Consider the following 8,515-nt stretch of genomic DNA (forward strand, 5'->3'; position numbering starts at 1 on the left):
TTAATTAACCCAATAATAATGGGCCTTAAACCGAACTTCCTAATCTCAAAGGCGGATAAATGGGCGGATAGGAGACCCGAACCAAGGCTAAACCGAATTGGTCAGCAAGACTCGAGAAGGGCTGTTGCTCCGATTTTTTACTATAATTGACCGGTCTAGTTCGACATATTTTGGTGCAAAAAAAAAATAGAGAAGCTACACACGCAGATAGAGAAAAGACCCCATAGTAAAATTCCACAACCAGACCATAAAAAGTCACTAGAAAGTAAAAACATCAGTGCATTGTATTCCACGAGAGATCTCCATTATTTTCATTTTCCATTTATAATTTTTAATAATTTTCAACACCTAAAAAATTGCTTCAAACCCTAGCTATGGGTTTTGTTTCACAAAAAATGTAACAAAACCTTGCAGATCTGACCCCCCAGATTTTGTCCTTCTTCTGTTTTGTTTCTTGTACTTGCTTTTCTTTTTGCTGATGATTGTCTTTTTGATCATCAATTGCACTGTTTTATACTGGACAAAGTAGTTTGATTTTGTTTATAATTTCAAATATGTTGTTTTTTTTTTGTTGTTTTTCATAGGGTTTGAACTTTGAATGCTAATGTTGTTAGTAAATAGCAGCCTTTAAAGCAAATAGTTGTGTTTTAGTAGCAGTTTTAGCATTATCATATTGCAATTCTACTTTGAAGTTATGATGAGAGACTATGCTGTTACTATTTTTGGAATGGTTGTTTCCCTTTTAAAAACTATGTTATTTAGACTATAGTTCCTAGTTAGCAGCTGGTTGCATTTGTTTGGTACCAAGAGAATTGAAGACATGGATCAATAAAATGTTTATGTGTGGCTGCTTTGTTCTTTCGATGATTTCTATGAGACACGTATCGATTCAGTTTTGAGGATGATGCACGAGTGAGGAACGAAGAGGGAATGCGAGATTTGTGGATACTTGATTACATATGTTACGACGTCTTGGGTGGTTAATCGGTTTGAATAATAGAAGTGTACAAGTAAAGAAGTTACCAGATGCAATGCCTCACCCGGCTGAAGTACAGCCGGTGGTAATGTTGGATAGTGTCCAGGAGATTGCAATTTACATCCATAGGTTTCATAACCTTGATCTTTTCCAGCAAGGGTATGGGGCTTTTTTTTTCTTTGCATTTTTCTGTTTATTTTCGAGTTTTATACGTCTTCTGGTTCTATCAACTGAAGCTTACCGTTAGATGGGACAATGATGAGTATGCTCCTGTAGGAACACCTGCAAGAGTCGTCCAATACGAAGGTAATTTGGTGAAATTGTTGTTTTTTCTTCTAATGCTTCCACTTTGTCATAAGATTAGAAATCAAGTTATTTTGAACTTATAAACCTTTTGAAATGTAGCTGCATTCTGGCATTTTATATTTAAACTAGCCCCTCTAGAAGAGTATGCTATATTAGCTCATCGACTGATTTTGATGTAGTTGAAGCAAATAGATATAATGTCCTTTATATTCTTAATTAAAAATGAAAATTGGTTTTCATTTTGTTGAATGGTGAATTATTTTTTGAACTATTTGTTGTTTTTTTCTACTTATTTAATGAGTTTTATACTTCACCCTGAAAACTTAATGCAGTAGTGTTTTAGAGAGCAGCTCTTTGTTAATAAGATTAGAAAATGTTGCAGCCGCAAGTCTTGTTTCTGATGAAGTATTTGGAGTATGGAGGATTGATGATACGGACAACAGTTTTGCAACACAACCTTTTCGAATCAAATATGCGAGACAGGATGTTTATCTATCTATCATGGTTGCCTTTGATCTACCTATTCCTGAAAATGAGGTAGCCAATCTCTTTCTTGTGTACTCTGCATCCCCTTGAACAGGGAAGCACACCAAATGCGTTACCAACCAGAAACCTTTCTTTGGCTTCTGATGCCTCTAAGCTAACAGATGCTAAAATCTCTGCTCCAACCATATGAAAATAGAAATGATATTGGATCTTCCTGAAAGTCGACAGGGTTTTCATTCAATCTAATTTTGCTACTCAGAAAGGAAATGTATAGAAGCTTTTCTACTTTGATTCTGTTTGGCTATTGTCTATTCATGAAAGTCAACTTTTGTTTCTCATTTTGGCACTGATGTAGCATTATCCAACAGGGTCCTCCGTCATCAGCTGTCATCTTGAAGTTTGAGCTTCTATATGCTCCTGTATTGGTGAATGGGTCAGTTGAGGACTCCTATTTACATATGAATGGTTAAAATTTAAAGTTTATACTTATATTCCTTGTGCTAATGCGTTTCATTTCTCTCATCAATTTTTTTTCCAAGTTAAAACTGCCCATAATTGATTGGGATGCATTCGATCAGTTCTGATTTTCAGGCTTCTCCTGATTATTGCCCGGCTGCCTTCCATGAATTCCCAATCCCTCCTAAAGCTCTTTTAGGACTTCATTCTTATTGCCCTGTTTACTTTGATGCATTTCATGCTGTTCTTGTAGATGTAAGTGTTCACACGACTTTGCTAAAAGCTGGTTCTTGCAAGGTCCACACGAAGGTACCCAGGTTTGTCTCAGATCTAGAAACAATGTTGACTAACCTTTGCACCAACCATATTCCTCTCATCTCCTCTTCCGAACCCTTTTTCAGGGTGGTGGCGGGGGTGGTTGTTTTGGGGAAATGAGATAAAGGGAGAGGGGTGGTTTCATTTATTAAAGTAAAATTGTGCTTTGATGATATGTTGAAGTAACTTGACCTGTTGAATCATTTCAGCATTGCTTATTCTACAACTAATGATGTTTCTGGTGAAAGCATTGATGGATCTACTCAGGTTTGTTCTAAACTTTTAAAATTGAAATGCAATAACTACCCTTAACCGTAGCTTTCCCATTTGTGCTTCTGCTTGATTGTGGCATTACATTCAATAGATTTTTGGTGTCACTACTGGAATGTGGCATGGATAAATGTTTTATGGCTGTAATATAATCTTAGAATCTAGTGTGCAAGGTGTGTGCATGAGAACAAAGTTTATTACTTTATTGTGGATCTAGTCTATTCATGGACTGGTGGAAATTGTGGGTTATGGTTAGTGGAATGTATGAATTTCATGGGCTTGATTATTTAAGCTGTAAGAGTTTAATATATCCATTTCCAATTCTTAATTTAAGTGGTATGGTTTAATGGAACTTTTTCTTGTGGGTTACGTGGGTAATAAGGGAAATTCATTGTATTTCTTTAATGCAGCTTCTTGTTATCCTTGATAATCAATATTAATGCACTAATAGTTCGACTACGTGGTTGACCAGGCACTGGATCAAATGGCTTCTACTGATCTGGAACAGGTCATGCTTGTTAAGGCATTATTAAATGCTCGTGACACACTGCTTGCGGAGCTGAAAAAACTTAGTGATGCCATTAACCATGCCATTGATTTGACTGAATTTACCTCCAAAATGAACGATATGAAGTTATTTGATTCCTTTCTGCAAGAACCGGTTGGTGTTGATGCTGAAGATTCAGCACAAGGCAAACCACAAAATGGTCTTGAGGTCCTTGCTTTATGTTATCGAACAGTGTACTCTTATTCTTATTTTTGTGTTTTAATATATTAAAATGATAACACCTTTGTCTCTTAACAGAGAGTAAATGGCAGATTAGAGTTTCAAAGTGATAGATTGGTCCATAATTTATCGAAGGATGATGTACTTAAAATATTTAATCTATCGGGTGATCAAGTGTTTTATTTATGGAACACTTTCTTGAATTTCCACAGGTTAGCACATACATCTTCACTTCCTGTTCTTGCCGTTAGACATTTTCTCCCCTAAAAGTAGGCTTGTTATGCTCAGTATCCCTCTTATTAAAACTTAAGTCTCTTTCCAGGGATAGTAAAACACGGCAGGGATAGTAAAACACGAATATTGGACTTCCTTTGTGATGAATGGGCTAAAGATGGAAGAGCTGAATGGTCAATATGGATGGTGTACTCCAAAGTTGACATGCCTCATCGTTACATAAATGGCAGTTTTGATGAGTCTTCCCACCAAATCGTGCATAAAAGGGTTCAAGTTTGTGGAAATTAACAGATGATGTAATTACTCATTTATGTTTTTATTTCTTGGCTGACATAATCGACTATGAACAACAATAATTTTTTTCAATTTCAAATTCATCTTGGGGAATGCAGCCTGCACAGATGGCAGCTATGCGGGCTGAGCTTCGTCGGCGAAGTATTGCACAAATGAGGGTAAGTCCTTATATTTAATGCTTATTGTTTTTATTTACATATGCCTTAGTTTACCGGTAATGATTGTTTGCACACAGGTGAACAACCGATTAATCCAATACATGCAAATATTTGGAGATCCTTCAGGAATTCCTATTGTCATTATAGAGCATGTAATGAATGCACCTCAACGTACTTCTAATGATAACTTGTACATGAGGAACTTGGACATAATAGATTCAATTACCACAAGCACTGTTCCTAGTTCTGAAGCTGTGAAAAAGCTATCAAGTGCAAGTGCTGCGAAAAGTGGCCGTGATTTAAAGATTGTCATCTTTTTACATGGTTTTCAGGCAAGTTTCTTCTCTCCCAGACTTGTTTCTTGGGTTTCGGTGTTGTGCTACAGACTGTCAAGTGAGTTAACGGGTCTGATCCTGTCTTGAACATGATAGGGGCATCATTTGGATTTGTGTATAGAGTTTCTTATGTCCGAAGTAAACGACGAGAAAACATCTGGAGACTTTAGAGAAATGGGACTAAGGTTGGCGCATGAGGTCATTTCTTTGTTAAAAGCTGTGTTTCCATTTTAGTGTTTAAGGCATAGATTTATTTGTTTCTGAATGTTTAATAAGAATGGAAAAATATTTTAAATTAAAGTCTACTAGTGAAGTAGAAGAAATACAAATCAATATAAAAAAAAAAGGGTTAAAAAAGTTAAGTTTAACCTTCAAAACCTTCCAGCTTATTTAAATTTCAGAGCGAGATTACAAATTATCATCCAAATGATAGAAATAATATAAGAATGGCATGTTTGCAGAAGGTACCTTGTTAACCTCGCAATCACTACTTTCACCAAAAAATTTGAGGGATTATTGGATTGAAAATTTCCAACTTCTTACTAAAGGCTATGTAATAGTCTTATATCTAACCATATTATACATTGTTTTATCAAGAATTATGTACATTAGTTTATATGACTTTTATACATGGAGGGCCTAGGCTCTCGAAATGTTAGACTTTTCAATATAGCACTCTTCGGCAAGCAAATTTGTTGCCTCTTGCACCAAAAGTATACCGTGTGATTTAGAGTGTTGTCAACCAAATACTTTCCATCAAGTGACATTTTTCTTTGCAAATATATATATATATTTTGTTTGGAAAGGGATTTATGACTACACTTGATGGGAAGGATCTTGTGCATAATTATATTCTTTCCCTTCATTCCATGGTTCAAATCTATTAGTAGAGGATAGGCCTAGATGGAATGAGGATCATATTTGGCTATTCTTTTGTGCGATAAAACTCATGGTGACATCTTGGTTTGGGAGCATGCCTTTACAGGTGTTTATTCAACAAGATTTGATTATAATTGGCTCTTTCTTAACTCGATGAGGTTTGGCCCTCAGGAAAGTTACAAAAAAACTCTCTAAGATACAATTATTCGGTTGGAGGTTGAGCCATAAGATTCTTATTGGCCAATGACCTTTAGTGCAAGAGATGTGATTTGATAGAGTACTTAGTGCATGTTGTCCGCGATTGTCTTTTTCTCAAAAAGGTATTAATTTTGAGTGGTATTGATGACAACTTATTAAGTGCTGTTTTTTTTTTTTTTTGCAGGGTGAATTCACTAGAGTTTGCAATGAGGAAATTTGATGAGGATGCCCTTACTAGCCTTTTGGTGGGTCTTTGATAGTTATAGGAGGCAAGAAAGTTGGAGAGTGTGCAAGCAAATACTACGATTTCTCGGGATGCTTTCATTTGCGCTCAAGCGCTCCATAAGGACTTCAGGTTCATTATTGTCTTTGTACTCCATTGGTACCTAAGAGATTGAAGATCGAGAGACGGGGGGCTCCACATGGTGAACACCTTATGATCAATGTTGACACGATTTAGGGAGCTAGGGAGCATGCAATGTCCTATGATGTGGTGATTCGAATCATTGTTAAACAGTTTAGTTACTATTAACTGACTTAATAGCAATAGTTTGGATTTATCAATTTATGGCCCATTGGTTTAGCCCATTAGTCCTGTAGAGCCTTTGCATCCAAAAAAAATGGAAATCCACTTAGAGAAATTTAAAAAAAGAAAAAAAAACTCTACTAAAGACTATCATATACTAAGACTCATTCAAAGTGATTGCACCATCCTTATGCTTGATCATACCAGAATCCACAAGAACGGGAATCTCTACAGCAAGCCATGAAGCAAGTCCCAAACAAAGTGCATGCGCTATACCGAACTGAGGACTGCACAACAAGATCATCAAATTCAGAAAAGAAGAAACTACTGAGTAAAGATTACAGCATAAACAATATGAATAAGTGCAAAAGGGTTATAACACTCGTTATCCTTCAAAGCATGGCTCAATCCCAGTTGATCCGATAACAAAGTAAGAAACCAGATACGTGACATCCATTACTTGTTCAATACAAGCCACCTCTTAATGATTTAAAGGAGTATAATGATGAAACATACTGACCCTTTAAACTGGACTACACTGGAAAAAGCAGCCTTCCAACATCGATGCTGCATAATAGAAACACGTTCAAATCTCATTTTTTTACGGTTCTTTGCTCTATTTGACTTGCTCAGAATTGCTCTCTATATCTTCCTTTATATGACTCCAGATTATATTTCCTCTAATTTTCAATCTGACTGAACCTAGTTTTGCTGCTAATGACAGCTTTAGGAAGAACACAGGTAAAAATATCATGGAAGCCCTTGTACTAGGAGTCATTGCATTTGCCCTATTTACTAAACGAAAGGGGCAAATTAGTCTCTATATGTTAGATCAAAGAGCAAATTGAACATTTCTGTTAAAAATTTCATTCATTTGTATTGTTAAAACTGACTTCGCTGACAAAACAACCAAATAATGACAAAGGATTTAAATTGCGGTTATGACCGTATTTTCGGTTGCGTTGCGTTTATCGCGATTGCGGATATAACGAATGCCATTGTAGTCACTGCGGATATCGCGGTCGTGATTTTTTTTAAAATTCGCACAACTCTAATAAAAATATATAACTTAATTTTAAATTGATATTTTTAGTTGTAAGATAGTTTGAGGGAATTTTAGAAGTTGATTGTTGGATTGGGTAAAGAGAATGGGCAGCACACAACAGTGAAATTTCTAGACACCAAAAAAAAATTAAAATAGACACCAAATTTAATAAAAGTCAAATATAAATCCACAAGCCCAAAAAAAAATTAAAACAAAATCTTATAATATAAAAAAAGAAATGGATGGTGGTAGGAAAAGATAAAGCATTAGGATTAGGTGGCCTAACTTAGGCCATCAGATTCATTTCAGCTCTGCCTTTCAACTCTCAACTCAAGTCTACCGTCAGACAACAATAAATGATTAAAAACAAAAACAAAAACATTGGAAACCCAAAACACCCCAATTTTTTTCAAAACCCATTCAAATCTCAAAGCATCCTTCAAATTCCAAACCTTTCCAGTTTCCTGTTCTCCCTAGCAGCCTAAATATTTCTCATCAGTCATCCCCCTAACCTAATTTGCAGATTCAAAACTTGTTTGTTATCTCATCAGTCATCCCTAACCTAAAGAATATATGTTCGCAATTTCTGGCATTTTACAACAAAAAAGAAGCGAGAATTCAAGACAAAAAAAATTCAAGTACTTACTTGAAAGTTGAACATTGCTGATGTTGTTTATTTGGCTACATCTTATTTCTTTTACCAATAAAAAAATTCAATAAACCCCCTAAATTTTTTTATTTCACTCATTTGAGCCCTTGAACGTTAAAATTACAATCAATTAAACCTTTTGACCGTTAAATTAAATGATCAAGGTTACAAAGCTAAGGGTGCCAATTTTTTCCAGGCTTTTTTTACCCCATGGCATGCTAGGTTGGTTCCATGTGAAAAAAAAAACATTTTGTATATTAAATCATTAAAAATGTATTTTTATGATTTTCTATGAATTTTTATAAATTTTTATTTTATTTTAATGCTTTATATATAAAATACTATTTCCCTAAATTTTAGGAAAGAACGGCCTAAAACTCTAATTTCTTTTTAAAATCGACATATTTGCTTAACTAAGAACATGAAGAAAATATTGTATTGTATAATTGAAAAAATAAATTTCAATTCTTGAATAGTATATTATTCAAAACTAAGGTTTTAGGCACCAATAAAATTTTGTTACATCATCAAATTTTAAAGAGATGAAATTATTATTATACATCCATCCATGTTCAACTAACTCTCCAACTCTAATTTTTTTATTAAAAAAACTTAAGTAATTAAAATTTTAAAAACTCAAATAACATAAAAACTTTAAAAT

General features: G+C 34.7%; 1 pseudogene; it reads left to right on the forward strand.

Moving 5' to 3' along the window:
* Nucleotides 1–200: 200 nt before the first annotated feature.
* Nucleotides 201–6,198, forward strand: LOC107941365 (uncharacterized; annotated as a pseudogene).
* The last annotated feature ends 2,317 nt before the right edge of the window (nt 6,199–8,515 follow it).

The sequence above is a fragment of the Gossypium hirsutum genome, chromosome D06 (genome assembly GCF_007990345.1).
Source record: "Gossypium hirsutum isolate 1008001.06 chromosome D06, Gossypium_hirsutum_v2.1, whole genome shotgun sequence".
Lineage (NCBI taxonomy): Eukaryota > Viridiplantae > Streptophyta > Magnoliopsida > Malvales > Malvaceae > Gossypium > Gossypium hirsutum.